Source organism: Erinaceus europaeus, chromosome 18 (assembly GCF_950295315.1).
Source record: "Erinaceus europaeus chromosome 18, mEriEur2.1, whole genome shotgun sequence".
Taxonomy (NCBI): domain Eukaryota; kingdom Metazoa; phylum Chordata; class Mammalia; order Eulipotyphla; family Erinaceidae; genus Erinaceus; species Erinaceus europaeus.
In genome coordinates this window covers 61,997,364-62,012,994 of record NC_080179.1, presented here as the reverse complement: position 1 = coordinate 62,012,994, position 15,631 = coordinate 61,997,364, and the positions used below count along the sequence as shown (strand labels likewise).

At 38.0% G+C, this 15,631-nt stretch overlaps 1 protein-coding gene across 2 annotated transcripts in view; it reads right to left on the bottom strand.

Moving 5' to 3' along the window:
• Nucleotides 1–15,631, bottom strand: part of ARHGAP15 (Rho GTPase activating protein 15) — a 785,763-nt gene that overhangs the window by 686,470 nt on the left and 83,662 nt on the right. The gene's annotated exons all lie outside the window — the stretch shown is intronic.

Below are 15,631 nucleotides of genomic sequence, written 5' to 3'. Positions count from 1 at the left end.
TTGCCTGATAGGACAGAGAGAAAGCAAAATAGGAGGGGAAGACAGAGAGAAAGAGAAAGACACACGCAGACCTACTTCACCACCTGTGAAGTGACCCTCTGCAGGTGGGGAGTTGGCAGCTCAAACCTAGATGCTTATGCTTGTCCTTGCACTTCACTCCATGTGATCTTAACCTGCTGGGCTCTGGCTGCCCTTCATAAACATGTCTTAATGCCTCCCTTTCCGTACCATTGAGTATCTTAGCCTCTATTCTTCCCAGTAGGGGGTCTTAACAAACTATCTAAAGTAGTATTCTTTTTGGACATTATATAAAGTTTTGACCAGGTTTTATATGCTTATAAAAACCATCATTTTACACAGCCAGGTTGTTAAACACTTGGTAGGGCAGATATGTTATAATGTGCAAGGATCCAGGATGAAGCCCCTGGTCCACACCGACAGGGGCAAAGATTCAAGATCAGAGAAGCAGTGCTGCAAGTGTCTCCCTCTATCCATCTAGATTTCTCTCTGCTTCTGTGTAGTTAATAAATAAATATTTTTTAAAAAATCCTCATTTTACCTTACTGAAAAAGTTATTGAAACACAAAAGTTTATGATATGATGTGATCAGTTTTTGTCTAGAATCAATGTTCTATAACTTTTGTTTTATGAATACACAAATATATCCATATATATCTAGACATACAATAATCACATGACAAGTGCTTGGAGAAAGTTTTTTTTAATGCTTTATTACTCCCCTGAGAAACATCACAGGCCCTATAATAAATTCTAAAGAAAAAGAGAAGATATTTGTAAGTAATATACTGCTTGATAATATAAACTGAAGGTGTGCCACCACATGGTCCCCTTGAAATTATTTTTTATCTTTACTTATTTATTATTTTATAGGATAGAGAGAAATTGAAAGGAGGGAAGGAGATATAGAGGAAGAGAGAAAGATTGAGACCTACAGAGCTGCTTCACCACTTATGAAGCTTCCCCCCCCTTCAGGTAGTGAATAGGGCCTTGAACTTAGTACTGTGTGTGCTTAACCTGGTGCATCACCACCCATCCCCATTGCTGACTATTCTAACTGACCTAAGGTTTTAGAATTAATGTCTCTTTCAAATTTGGGGGAATTGAATTACCAGAGAAATTAAAAGGCGGTATAAGAAAGAAAGAAAGAAAGAAAGAAAGAAAGAGGAAAAAAAGAAGAAAGGAAGGAGGGAGGGAAAGAAGGAAGGAAGGGAGGAAGGGAGGAATGAAGAAGAGAAAGACTAATTCAACTATACACTTGCAGCACAGGCTGAATTATGAAGGCAACGCATCCTCAGAAGAGGTCATTCTCTTTATTACCAACTTCAGATGTGATCCATGGAGGGTTATGCAGAAGGAAGTATACAGAAAGCAAAGTCAGAAACACTGTAAATCAATTAACATGTGAAATTCTCTCAGAAAAAAGAGACATAAAACCAGTTTTAACAGAGTAATGGAACAACAAATAAAGTGCATGTTGCTATATTCAAAGACTTGAGTTTGAGTATTGGCTTCACACTTGTGGGGGTGTGGGGAAGCTTCAGGAGCACTGAATCAGGCTACAAATCTCTCTCTCTCCTCTCTCTCTTGCTCTCTCTTTCTCTCTCTCCTTCTATTTCTCACTGTCTCTACTACAAAAAATATCTATTTAATTAACAGAAGTCTCACAAAATCATTATGTTACAGAAACTTCTGATTGTTTACCACATTTCATAAATTACAAGATATTTTTTCAAGTGTCTGTTTCAGTCTATCAAGTTTTTAATTCACCACTGTCAATTGGATATGATGGGGGGGAGAAATGAGTGCTATATTTAAAGTATGAAGCACTTAATTCCATAGGGAAAATGTGCTTGTTGGGGAAAGCTATCAGGAAAGAATCAGAAAACAAAACTTGATACAAAACTGAATGGAACTCTCTTTGTTAAAAGTAGAAATGCTTGAGATAGTTTTGGTGATTCTAGGTGTTTTCTGGTTCATTGCTATATTGCCTAATAACTTTCAGTAGCTTTCTGCTGGATTCTTTAGGTTTTTCTATGTATACTATCATATCATCTGCAAATAGTGAGAGCTTGACTTCCCTTCCAATCTGTATTCCTTTGATTTCTTTTTCTTGCCTGATTGCTATGGCAATACTGTGTTGAAGAATAATGGTGATAATGGACAGCCCTGTCTAGTCCCAGATCTGAGGGGGAATGCTTTCAGTTTCTGTCCATTGAGTATGATGTTGGCTGTAGGTTTGCTGCATATGGAGGTGGAGCCAAGATGACTTGGAAAGAGCAGCTGCCATGAGTTCCAAATACAAGCAGCTTACAACCTGAGATTCTCTGGATAGTGTAGTATACTGGGCTATCTGTAGGAGGGTGAACACGGGCTGGTCTAGGTGACACCAAAATAGAGTCCCATAACTCACTCTTGGGCTGACAGAGGCCAAAAGAATAAACAAAGGAAAATCTTTCCTTCTTTCTGACTTGATTATTTCTGAACTCACCCCTATCTCTAAAAAAACAGCACCCAGGGGCTGGGCAGCCACTTGTAGCAGGCTTCCCACTGAGCTATTTTCTTTACCAAGATTCCTGGCTCATCAGGGGTGTCATTCCACAACTTTTTCTCTTTGTTTTCTTCCTCTTTCGTTTTTTTTAGGTGGCTAAAGCTCTATTTGAGTGACAAAATACCTGGCTAATCAAAGCCTCAGCCCTGTCTGGGAAAGACTACCTAGAGTTTTTTATTTTGTTTTGTTTTGTTGATATTTTTTGTAATTGGCTATCTTTGCTCAGACTATCTACAGCCAGTCCAGAGCAGTCCAAGCAGCAGACTGACTGTTAGGGATTTTTACTCTATTTTATTTTATTATTATTACTATTATTATATACACATGTCCCTTTTCCCTCCTCCTTCCTCAGGTTGACCAAAATTAATTGTTGTTGTTTTTTGTTCATTTGACAGGTAACTGGGTAACTATTCATTGTGAGAGGAACTTATTTCTCTCCCACTTCCCTCCATTTTCCTTTTTCTATCCTCCTAGCTAATTCAAAATAAATAAATTAATAAATAACTCCTTTCACTACTCTTTTTTTCTTTTACTTTCTTCTTTTTTGTGAATTCACTGATACTCTTTTGGGAATTATTTTGTGGAAGGAATCTGACCTAGAGTGGACTCTCAGTGTGTGTGCATGGTCTCTCTTTTCTACTTCCCTTTCTCTTCTTGCTATCCCTATAATTTACAGTGGACAGTAGATTTGCATAATTGTCTATTCTTTCTCTCCCTTTTTTCCTTTATCTTTCTTTTTTTTTTTTTTTGGTTTTGGTTGCTATTTTTCCTTGCACTGGTGGTGATGTTTTGCTATTGCTGTAATTTCTGAGGTTTCTGACTGAATTTGTGAAAGGGCTTTAGTATAGAGTGGCTTGTACTCAAAACACAACAATTGAAGAATGACAGAACAGAAAAATAAAAAAACACATCAATAAAAAGAAAATGGTTACATCAAGAGCAAATACAACTGCTACCACAATGAATCAGGACAAGAGCCCAGAAGAAACTCCAAATCATTCATAAATAACCATACATAAGAAAAGTATGCAAGCAATAATAAACCTAGTAATCAAAGAAATGAAGACAACTATGGAGGAAAATGCTATCAGAATTAGGGAAACAACAATTGAGACCCTCAAGGAAAATGCTAGGTACTTGAAGGTAATTAGAGAACTGAAAGCTGAAATAGCTGAGCTAAAGGGCTAATTAGCAGAAGAAGCTAATACTATAACTGAACTGAAGAAAGAAGCTGAGTAAAGGGGAAACAGGTTAACAGAAGCAGAAAACAGAATTAGTCAGACAGAGGATGAGTTAGAGAAAACTAAGAATGAGGTGAAAGAGCTCAAAAAAACATTGAGAGACACTGAAAACAACAACAGAGACGAGACACTGAAAACAACAACAGAGACATATAGGATGATCTCAAAAGAAGTAACATTCATATAATTGGCCTGCCAGAGGAAGAAAGAGAGGAAGGGGAAATGAACATTCTAGAGGAAATTATAGAAGAAAACTTCCCAGACCTAAACAACAGAAAGGAATTAAGATCCAAGAGGCTCAGAGAGTCCCAAACAGAATCAACCCAGATCTGAAGACACCAAGACACATCATAGTTACAATGAAAGAAGTAAGGATAAAGAAAGGATCCTAAAGGTTGTACGAGAAAAACAAAAAGTCACATACAGGGGAAAACCCATAAGACTATCAGCAGACTTCTCCATTCAAACTCTAAAAGCCAGAAGAGAATGGCAAGATATCTATTGAGCCCTAAATGAAAAAGGGTTTCAACCAAGGACAATATATCATGCTAGACTTTCATTCAAACTAGATGGAGGGATCAACACCTTCTCAGACAGATAACAGTCAAAAGAGGCAACCATCACCAAGCATGCCATGAAAGAGGTTCTAAAAGACCGCTTATAAACAAGAACATCACCATAATACATGTCATATATCAGAGCAAATCAAAAAGATTGAATAATGGCACTACAATACATTTAATCCATAATATCAATAAATGTCAATGGCTTAATCTTGCCCATTAAAAGACAGAGTGAGATGATAGATAAGAAAACAAAACCCAATGATATGCTGCTTATAAGAATCCCACTTTACACAACAAGACAAACACAGACTTAAAATGAACGGATGAAAATCTATCATACAGACTAATTGTCTACAAAAAAAAGGGCAAGAACAGCCATTCTCATCTTTGACACCATAGACTTTAAATTACATAAAGTAATAAATGATTTGGTTTGTGGACTCCACTATCTTTTATTTATTTATTTATTTATTCTATTTTGTTGCCCTTGTTGTTTTATTGTTGTAGTAATTATTGTTGTTGTTTTTTTATATCATCATTGTTGGATAGGACAGAGAGAACTGGAGAGAGGAGTGGAATACAGAGAGGGGTTGAGAAAGATAGAGACCTGCAGACCTGCCTCACTGCCTGTAAAGCAACTACCCTGCAGGTGGGGAGCCGGGGGTTTGAACCAGGATTCTTACGCCGGTCTTTGTGCTTTGTGCTGCCTGCATTTAACCTGCTGCACTACCGCCCGACGCCCCAGACTCCACTATCGTGAGGAGTTTCCCATCTATTCCCACTTTTTGTAGTGTTTTGAGCATGAATGGGTGTTGGATTTTGTCAGAGGCTTTCTCTGCATTCATTGAGATAATCATGTGGTTTTTTGGTTTTGCTTTTAGTGATGTGGCGAATAAAAAGGCTAACAAACACATGAAAAATCACTCTAGGTCACTTATTGTCAGAGAAATCCAAATAAAGACAACATTGAGATAACACCTCACCCCTGTGAGAATGGCATACATCAAAAAGGACAGCAGCAACAAATGTTGGAGAACTTGTGGGAACAAAGGAACCCTTCTGCACTGCTGGTGGGAATGTTAATTGGTCCAGCCTCTCTGGAGAGCAGTCTGGAGAACTCTCACAAGGCTAGACATGGACCTTCCATATGACCTAGTAATTCCTCTCCTAGGGATATACCTGAAGGACTCCATAACACCCAACCAAAATATATATGTACACCTATGTTCATAGCAGCACAATTCATAATAGCTAAAACCTGGAAGCAACCCAGTTGCCCAATAGCAGATCAATGGCTGAGAAAGTTGTGCTATATATACATAATGGAATATTACGCAGCTATGAAGATCAATGAAGCCACCTTGTCTGACCCATCTTGGATAGAGCTAGAAGGAATTATGTTAAGTGAGCTACACCAGAAAGACAAAGATGAGTATGAGATGATCCCACTCAGAAATAGAAGTTGAAAAAGAAGAACATAAATGTAAATTCAAAGTAGGAATTGATTGAATTTGAGTAGAGCACCAAAGTAAAAATTTCTGGGTTGAGTGTGAATGTGGATGTTCAGCTTTACTGGGGGCTTGGGGGGGGATAAGACACAGTCTTTTGGTGGTAGGAACGGTGTTTATGTACACTCCTGTTAACTTGTAGTAATACAAATCACTATTTAACTAATATGAGAGGGGAAAATTGATTGAATGTCTCAAACTTTTCAATGCACAGACCACAGGCTGAATCTTTTAAACATTGACTCTAAAAAGCTTAGACCAGGGAGAACAGAAGCAACTGGGGGTATTACTGTATAAGACACAGCTATATACAAATAATGTCAAAGGACATAAATTATGGTGATGTTGTGTATGATACAGCAAATCCTAACAAAGGGATTTTCAAAGTTAACCCAATTGCCAAATAATCTGATTATAGCTATAACTATCTATTGCCTTCTTAAACTCTAAGACAGCAGGAACCTCCAGTTTCCTCTTATGAGTCTATATTTCTCCCAGTCCTGGAACCTCTAGGGTGGGGCTCACTTTCCTGCATGCTTTTCTCAATTCATACCAAATGATATTGCATCTGCTGATCTCAGCCTAATCAGTGCAATGTGTACCACCTCAGCAAGCTTCACTTCAGACTGTGTCCAGAGACGTCAGTCGTGGAATGTCAACTCTTCAGCCTCATTACTCAGGTGAGACCTTTCCTTTTACAGGATTCTCTAGTTCCATTTCGGGTGGTTCACTTCCTATCAAAGTGCCAAAACCTAGATATAGACCAGATTCCATGAGATAGGGCATATGTTCACATGTAGCCATAAATTAGGAGAAAAATTATACCTGAAAGCAAAAATGCACAATAGTCTGCAATGAGTCAGTATATGCAGCAAGCAACTAGAAAGACCTATCAAAGCAAGGACTACAAAAGCTGAATACAGGCAACAGACTGACATACTTTAATTATGACTCTTTAGTCACTATCAAGTCTCCCCATCAGATGGGTCCCTATTCGAGGAGTCATGAGATTCCCAAACAGACAAGATGGGCCTAGACCTCGAATAGATCCCTCTCTCAATTGTTACTGGTCATCTCTCTCAGGAACAACACAGTAGATCCCTTTGTGGCCCCCCCATTGGACCTTGCCCTCAACATGGATCAACCACGGTAGAGAATGTTCCATCCTTGGAAGGGAGACTGGACAACATACTCTATCTTCCACCTGAGGAAGATGGGTTCTGAAATTGGTGCAGCTTGGAATGTTCCTATTCATGACTACAGAATGTGAGCTCAGATACACAAGGATGCAGAAGTTACATAGGCTCCTAAGCTGAATATGGGCCGCAGATCAGATCAAACCAATGTTTTACAGTTAACAATATTTATACACCTTTCCCATATTTGGGAGCCACTGTCTTCCCTGATCCAGATTTCTGGTCCTTTTTCCAGCCATGACATCATCTCCCCAGACAATAACTTGGGTCTACCTTCATATCAGATGAGAGGCTCAGAAAACACAGACACACACACACACAAAAAAAAAAAAAAAAAAAAAAAAAAACAACACTAGTATAGTCATGGGCCTTTTGGAATATACCTAAAATAGTCCTACTAACTACCTACAAAACGGAGACCCCCAAATCTTCATCTGCACTACTCTAGCCTTTAGGTTCATGATTAGTCAACTATTTGTTTGGCTTTATATGTTAACTCTTCTTTCAGCCACCAGGTTCCAGATGCTACCATGATGCCAACCTGACTTCCCTGGGTAGCTGACTCCACCAATGTGTTCTGGAGCCCCGCTTCCCCAGAGCCCTGCCCCACTAGGGAAAAAGAAGGAGAGCCTGGAAGTATGGATCGACCTGCCAATGCCCGTGTTCAGCGGAGAAGTAATTACAGAAGCCAGACCTTCTACCTTCTGTACCCCATAATGACCTGGGTCCATATTCCCAGAGGGATAAAGAATAGGAAGGCTATCAGGGGAAGGGATGGGATACAATGTTCTGGTGCTGGGAATTGTGTGGAGTTGTACCTTTCTTATCCTATGGTTCTTGTCAGCGATCCTTTTTATAAATAAAAATTATAAAACAATATTAAAACTACAAAAAAGTAGAAATGCATACAGCTTAATTAATTTTGCATATCAATAGTTAGTAAAATGTGCAGAGGATATTAAATTTTTGTTGGGGTTATCTCTGGACTTCATGATCTGCATTGCTTTTTTTCAGAGAGAGAGAAGCAGAGAAAGAGGAAACTCACAGCACTAGTTTTCTCCAAATTGGAGGGGGCTACACTCAAACAGAGTGCATGCTTGTCAAAACAGCACACTAAGTTATCTTGTCAACCCATAGGTGGTATTTTAACTCACATTTAAACCTTTGAATCAGAGGCCAAGCAGTGACACAACTGGTAAAGTGCACGTTGCTGTGCTCAAGGCTTGAGTTTGTGTACTGTGTTCCTCACCTGTGGGGGTGTCGGGGATTTCAGGAGCAGTGAATCAGGCTACAGGTATCTCTTTCTTTCTTCCTATCTCTCTGTCTCTACTACAAATAATTTTTAAAAAGTTAAACAGAAAAATTATGGCCACCTGGAACTGTAGATATGTCATGCAAGTACAAAGTCCCAATAATAACCGTGGTGGGGGAAAAAAGCTAAGCCTATATTGATTATACTTATGTTTCTTTAATAATATAAGTGATATGTAAAAAATCAGTAAATAAGTTATAGGGAAAGAACAAAGCTGAAATTCCCCATGTGCATAATGGAATATTTGTAATGGAGACTTTTAAATAGTCAAATCTAAATTTATACATATTTACATGAGACGACAGATTTCAAATCTGTTTTGAGTCATTTTAAATTCCTTTAGGGAAAGTAGGGTTCATGTCCTGGAACATGATTGTAGAAGAGGACCTAGACAGGGTTGTATTTTTATATGTAAATATGATACATGTCCAAACTATTGCATTTTACTGTAGACTGTAAACCATTAATCTTCCAATAAAGAAAAAAATAAAAAATAAATAAAAATTTTAAATGGAAGAAAAATTCCTTTAGGGAAAGTAATATTGCTGATCATTCCTAAATCAATAAGCTGGCTAATCTATCATATTCACTGAGTTACGAAGATGTGGGAGAAAGATAACTTTCATCACCTGTCTTTTGCTTTAATGTTCTTCTCAATAAATCATTAAGCATAGGAATAAATTATAATTCCAAATTAGATTATGCTGACTGGGATTTATGATTTAACATATTCTGGATTCAGATTTGTTAAACTGTTCAATTCAAAATTGTTCAGATGTTTCTTATGAATATAAAAAGTTATATTTTGTGATAGTTGTATTATGTATTCAATTGAAACAGTAATTATAAAGGAAACTTAAAGTTAAAAATGTATAAAGTAAGTTTGCCTTTATTTAAAATTAATGCACATCTTACAATTATATATAATCGTTCAATGATTTATTTGTAGAATTTGATAATATTGGAAATTATTATGAGACAAAAAAACCCTGGCTATGTCATTAGATGCTCTTATGAAATGTTCACTTTAACCAGTAATCATTTCACCTTTAAAATACTCAGATACCAATAAATCCTAATAAGAGATACACTGCAAATTTATCTATTGCAATAAAATACCTTGTTATTGCTATTATATCTCTAATGAAAACATTTCAAAAAAAAAAAAAAAGAACACTTTGTCGTGTCAGTCCTCGTTTCTTCTCAGGAATTTCAGAACTTTTTTTTATCTTTATTTTTTTATGAGAGACAGCCAGGAATCAACAGGGTAGGGGACATAGAGATGGAGAGAGACAGCAAGACAGCTGCACCACCGCTTCACCACTCGCACAACTTTTCTCCTGCAGTTGGGGACTGGGGACTCCAACTTAGGTCTTTGCCCATTTGGTGCTCAGCCAAGTCCACCACTGATCAGTCCCAAGAAATCTTGAATATATCTGGCATCAAAATCCTACATCTTATTTTCCAAGTCATTTTTGAGTAAGTTTCACGATACCAGCAATAGTGAGCTTTATTGTTGGATCTTAAATCCTTTTCACTTTTTCAGCAAACATAAACCCCTTCCTTCCTTCCTTCCTTCCTTCCTTCCTTCCTTCCTTCCTTCCTTCCTTCCTTCCTTCCTTCCTTCTGATTTTTGGTGGTGAATGAACCTTGGACATTCAGTGTCTCAGACATGAAAGTCACTTTACATAACCACAACACTAACTTGTCCCAGCTCTTATGCTCAAATTATAGAATATTGGTTTCACTATCAATATATGGTTCCCAGTCAGAATTGTATTAGTTTCCACATTTCAATTCATTTCCAAAATTTAGCCAGAAATCATTAGCACAAAAACATGCTACCCAGCAAAATTTCTCTCATCTATTTATTAAACATGGTACCTAATTTCTTTTAAAATAGCATGGGAATGCCTTGAACTCATTTTTCAATTGCAGTACTTTTTCCCTTAAGTAAATGACTTTTTACAATAAATTCTAGAGTTGATGGATCTAATCTTTCTTTTCCCAGTGATGCTATCCTCCTGCTTATTTATAATGTTCAGTAAATAGAAAATATTTGTAGCTACCACTTCTTCTTCTTCTAGCGTTTGCCCTTCTTCCGTAGCCAGTCAACAGCGTTAGGTTGAGCCTGATGTAAAGTTTCGAGACCCCCTTTGAATCTGGAGAGGTGGCAGTCGTTGACTATGTGGGTCATAGTCTGTCTGGAGCCGCAGGGGCAGTTCGGGTCGTCTCTGGCTCCCCAGCGATGGAACATAGCGGCGCACCGGCCATGGCCTGTTCGATAGCGATTGAGGAGGGCCCGATCATAACGTGCTAGGTCAAAGCCGGGTTGACGCTTGCAGGGGTCTGTGATGAGGTGTTTGTTCTTTACCTCAGCTGACTGCCAACTCTGTTTCCAAGAGTCTGGAACAGAGAAGTTCAGTGTAGGCGTAGGGGACCAGATTGGGTGACGAGACGTCAAGCGTTGGACAGGGTGGGCGAAGATATCCGCGTAGATTGGCAGGTCCGGTCGAGCGTAGATGTGGGAAATGAACTTAGATGTGGGAAATGAACTTAGATGATGCCGCATCCCGACGAATATCTGGCGGGGCGATGTTGCTAAGAACTGGCAGCCATGGAACCGGGGTGGTTCAGCTACCACTGAAAAACTTGAAATGTCAGTGTCACATGACCTGAATTTTTTGAATTTATTGAATTAATGAACTAATTAATTGAAGTTCTTGAATTTATTGAAGACTTTGGGATAAAATTTATTCACTTTTCCTTCTTTGCCGTCATCCTCTGTTCTTATTGCTCTGGTCCTTCTTTTACTGTGCTCAAGTTTTTTTTTTTTTTTTTTTTTTAATTACTGATTGTGCAAAGTAAAGCAGAAGATGACAGAATCAGTATGTGTAGTGCATATTTTCCCTCAAATCCTTTTTCTTACATTGAATACATATCACTGCTAACTTCTCCTGGTATTTTTTCACCCAATAGAGAAACTTAAAAATGACTTTTTAAAAGATCCTGGTTTTTCTCCTATTTGTTTGTTTTTTATTTTTCTAGACTTAAAGAATAAAAAAAAACTGATGGGAGGTACTAGTAGTTTACACATTGCAAAGTACAAAAATAACAAAATGTGTGCATATTATTTTCTTGTGTCAGAGAGTCTACTATGAAAGTTGTACATAAACATGGAACATTCCACATAGCTTTGATTTTAAATAAATTACCATTTTTTGATAAAAGTTTGTAACTTGTGGCCTAGAATTGCAATAAGATCACTTGAATAAAAGCATTAGTTTGTCCCAGCATTTTCAAAGGCATGTACATTTTCTGAGGCATACTCCCATTAGCAATCTCCCCGGATACTTGGATGAAAAAAAAGAAAGAAATCTGCCGTTAGGATAGTTTTATTTTTACAGTTTCTCAGAAGTGTGTGTGTGTGTGTGTGTGTGTGTCCCAATACTTAAGTGCAAATCTCTGTTTTGTGAATTTATTTTCTTCTTAAATCCATTAAAATAAGATATTAGGGGAGTAAAACCTTTGCTTATGTGACGATATCACCAGGTCCTGTGCTCACAATAATTTAGTTATTTAGAAGTTGTCACTGCCATCAGGAATGGCATTATAAGCCCTCTTGTGGGCCTCTCCAGGACCTTGCCTGCACTGTAGAGCAGCAATGGTAGGGACTACTCTTCAAAGGGAGGCTGGGTCAACCTACTTGAGGAAGACTGGCCCTAAAATGAATGTAGCCTAGAATGTTCCTAGTTGTGATTATGGACTATGAGCTCAGACTGACAGGGACTCCAAAGTTACATGGGCCCATGTGCTAAATATAAACAGACATGGGCCCTAGGTCAGACTGATGGGGTTAAAAGTTAATGGCATTTATATTCTTTCCTCATATTTGGGATCTACTCTCTGCCCTAATCCAGCTTTCTTTCTTTTTTTCAATATTTTTTTACATTTATTTTCCCTTTAGTTGCAGATTCTACTATGATTCCATCCTGACTTCCAAGGGCAGATAACCTCACCAATGTGTCCTAAGGTTTCACCTCTCCAGAGCCCTACCCCACCAGGGAAAGCTAGAAACAGGCTGGAGGTATGGATTGACCAAAGTCCATGTCCAGCTGAGAAGCAATAACAGAAGTCAGACCTTTCACCTTCCCTGCCCATAAGGAATTTTGCTACATACTCCCAGAGGGATAAAGAATAGGGAATCTTCCAATAGAGGGGGTGGGTCACAGAGCCCTGGTGGTGGAAAATGTATAGAATTGAACCTCTATTTTCTTACAATCTTGTTATTCATTATGCCACTAATAAAACATAAAATAAAGAAAGAAATTCTGCAAAATCTTTAAGGAAGAGCTAATAGCCATACTTTTTAAGCTCTTCTAAAATATTGAAGACACAGGAATACTCCCTGCCAATGTCTATGAAGCCAGCATCACCTGATATCAAAAGCAGAAGGAGAAACAACAAAAAACTATCAAGCAGGGGCTGGTTGGTGGTGCACTTGGTTGAGCACACATGTTACAATGCGCAAGTACCCAGGTTTGAGCCCCCAGTCCCCACCTGCAGGAGAAAAGCTTCACAAGTGGTGAAGCAGTACTGCAGGCGTCTCTCTGTCTCTCACCCTCTCTATCCCTCTCAATTTCTGACTATATCTATCCAAGAAATAAATAAATATAATAAAAAATTAAAACTACCAAGCAATATTTCTGAGGAACACAGATGTTAAGATATTGAACAAAATACTAGCCAACTGGACACAACAGTATATTAAAAAGATTGTATAACACAACCAAGTGAGATTTGTCTCAGGGATGAAAGGCTAGTTCATTATACATAAATAAATCAATGTGATTCATCACATCAATAAAAGAAAAAACAAAACAACACGATTATTTCAATAGATGCAGAGAAATCCTTTGACACAATCCAACACTCCTTCATCATCAAAACACTATAAAAATGGGAATAATTGGAAAATTACTCAATCTAGTGGAGTCCATATACAGCAACTCTACAGTCAACATCACACTTAATGGTGAGAAAATGGCAAAAAAATTATCACTTAGATCAGGTACTATTCAGAGCTTCCCACTATCACCATTACTATTCAAAATAGTGTTAGAAGTTCTTGCCAAGAAATTAGGCAATAGCAAGGAATTAAAATGCATATATCAGAAGAGGAGTTGAACTGTCACTATTTTCAGACAATAGATCGTGAAACTTGAATTGAGCAGGAAGCTCCTGAAATTTGTCAAGCAATATAGTAAGGTGTCAAGCTACAAAACTAGTATGTAAAAGTCAAGCTATGCACTAAGACATTGGAAGCCAGGCGGTGGCATACCTGGTTAAGTGCACACATTACAGTGCACAAAAAATCCTGGGTTCAAGCCTCTGGTCCCTACTAGCAGGGGGAAAGCTTCAGGAGTGGTAAAGCAAGGCTGCAGGTGTCTCTCTGTCTCTTCCCCACTCTATCTCCCTCTTTCCTCTCAATTTCTCTCCATCTCTATCCAAACCTGTCAGAAGTAGTTCTTAATTTAATATTGTTTTAAATTTTTCAGTACAAACTTGTACCATATAACAATATTTTGGCCGCTATAGAGCACACATGATGGTGGTCCCTATACTTAGCCTGGGTGTGTGTCAGACTATACCAATGGCCTTAGGTAAGTATATGTTATGACAATCACACAATGATGAAATGATCTAACAAATACATTAATGCTTGCTAAGGGATTCATGATTATATACTATGTGAATATATTTCCTTTTATCCCCAAATATCTTTTAAAATATTTAAAAAGTATTTTTATTTATTTATTTTTGAGAGAGATACAAAGAGAGAAAGATACAGAAACACCAGAGCACTGCTCAGCTCTGGCTTATGGTGGGGCAGGGGACTGAACCTGGGACTTCAGAGCCTCAGGCATGAAAATCTCTTTGCATAACCATTATACTATCTACCCCTGTTCAACCTTTTATCTTTTATCCCTGAATCCACTAGACTATTTATTTCCTTGTAAGATTTTCCTCATATGCAAATTAATGCCACACTGAGTTTCCATTTCACACTTGTGAAAAAGGTTAATATCAGCAAAATAGGAAATAACATGCATGAGTAGGAAAAAAAAAAAAAGGAACTTTGTTACCCTGTTGGCAAAACTGTTAACTGTTTCAGGCCTTATTCAAAACAATAAGGAGGGCTCTTAAAAAACAAAAAATGGAAATAGTTTATGATCTAGCAAAGGATATATACTCCTAGGAATATATCCAAATGCCATGAAAACACTAACTCAAAGGGATATGTGCATTCCTACGCTCATGGTTTCACTATTCACAGTAACTAAAGAGTGGAAGCAACCTAAATGCATAGTAGCAGATGACTAGATAGAAAATTATGGCTCTGGGGAGTCGGGCTGTAGCGCAGCAGGTTAAGCGCAGGTGGCGCAAAGCACAAGGACCGGCATAAGGATCCCGGTTCGAACCCCGGCTCCCCACCTGCAGGGGAGTCGCTTCACAGGCGGTGAAGCAGGTCTGCAGGTGTCTATCTTTCTCTCCCCCTCTCTGTCTTCCCCTCCTCTCTCCGTTTCTCTCTGTCCTATCCAACAACGACGACAATAATAACTACAACAATAAAACAACAAGGGCAACAAAAGGGAATAAATAAAATATTTTAAAAAAAAGATAGTAAACATTAAAAAAAAAAGAAAATTATGGCTCTATGTTCAGTTAAACACTACCCTTCAAATAGATATATGGTGTCCTTTGGGACAAATTAAATAGACCTAGAAGCTATTATACTTAGTGAAATGAGTAAAGTGCTGAGTGACAGATACAGGATGGTTTTGCTCATCTGTGGAATATAGACAAGTAAAACTAGGCATGCAAAGGAAGGAACAACCAAACTGTCACTCAATATTTGTGAGAACTCTAGTGGTAATGGAATGAAAGGTGTGCAGAACCTTGGTGATTGAGTGTTTACTTATTTTGCTAAGTATAAGCATCTCCAGTTTAATCCAATTTGATTGAAAGGACATACTATCATCATTTTTGATTACAGAGTAGTATTCCATGAACTATATATAACCCATAACTTCTTTAGCCAGTCCTTTGTTGATGAGCATGTTATCTGCTTCCATTCTTTGGATATTGTGACTAATGCAGCTATGAACATACATATGTCCCTTTTAATTAGTGTTTTGAGCGTCCATTGGATAAAAGAGTGCCTTTGTTGGATCGTAA